This window comes from Penaeus monodon, chromosome 40, assembly GCF_015228065.2.
Source record: "Penaeus monodon isolate SGIC_2016 chromosome 40, NSTDA_Pmon_1, whole genome shotgun sequence".
Taxonomy (NCBI): Eukaryota; Metazoa; Arthropoda; class Malacostraca; order Decapoda; family Penaeidae; genus Penaeus; species Penaeus monodon.
In genome coordinates, this window is record NC_051425.1 from 23,487,984 (window position 1) to 23,489,423 (window position 1,440).

The window sequence follows — 1,440 nt, forward strand, 5'->3', positions numbered from 1 at the left end:
GGGAATCCTTACCCTAAATAAGGACGAGAGTAATTTTATGAAACTGAAGCCTTTTTTTTTTGTAGTACCCCAAAACCCCTAACATTTTGGGTACGCTGGGTTCTAGTCGCATGGTAAAAAAAAACCCACAGGCAAAAATAGATTTTTTAAAACGAGACTATGTTCAAGAAAGTGTTTTAAAAAGTCAATTTTAAAAACCCTAGCCAAATTTTGTCCGAGAACCAAAATGGTAGCTCACAGAAACAAGCGCAAAACTATATCCCAAAAAGCCGTTTCAGAAAAGCAAGCAAGTTTCGAACAGTGAAATTTTATAAAAACTGTTCAGCGCACTAAAAAAACTTTGGGATCATGCGAAACAGAACCAACCTAATTTTCCCTACCTTCTATTTATTCCCACACAGGAGGACAAGCCCCTATTTGGGAAGCAGTTAAGGAAACAAGCGAAATGTTTTTAATAGTAAAAAAGGTAAAAAAAAAAAAACAAAAAAAAATGCATATACATTGAGTAACAACGAAATCTAGATTAAAAAAAAAAAAAAAAAAAAAAAACGAGAGGAAAGGTAATGAGGAATATGAAAAAATAATGAAAATAAATAACTAACAAAATGTTTTCCAAGTAAACAGAAAGAGATTATAGAAAACGGGGTATGAAAATGTATAAAAGGAGATAAAACGAAACGTGGGACTTTTGCAGTGAAAGTGTTGTGGATTTAAGCCGATTTTAAAACGTCCCTGTGAGCGGGTTTTTCCTAGAACCCAAATCCCACGCACTTTCGATATTGTAAAGGAACTGTTACCCTGACGACGCCCTCCAGAGACTAAGTTCCAAAACGATTTTTTTTTTAAATTTCCCCTACCCAAAGATCTTTGGGGGGGCGTGGGAACCGGGGGGTTTTAAAGGGGGGAGGGATAAGGATCGTATGGATGTCACAGAAACCCAGAAATTTTTAAAAAATAGATTTTTTAAAACCCCCGCCAACTGCGACGCGCAAGTAATCAAAATAAAAGACGGTTAAAACGGGTATTAAAAATCTACAGATTTCCGCCCTCTTGAAAATCTACGGGCCCACGCGCCAACGTCGGGGACTTACGGGAATCAAACCCCTCGTCGGAAAAAATTTAAATCGCAGTTTTAAGCCTAGAAACCAAAGCAGGACGTCATCAGGATTCCTCTTTTTTGGACGATTTTACCGGGGGGTAAAACCCCCTAAGGGTTTTCCCTTTTACCCCGAGTGTGGGGGTGTGTGTGTGGGTACATACACCAAGTTGTGTCGGTATTATGGGCAGGGACTCTAGAAAAAAAAAGGCTTAGTAAAAATTACGAAACCCAGTGTGGGCTTTCCAATGGCCGTTGGCGAGACCGGAATGTATGTGTGACAGACTACCTGGCGCTCGCACCTCCCCCCCCGGGGCCCCCCCGGGGAAAAAAACCCCGGGAAG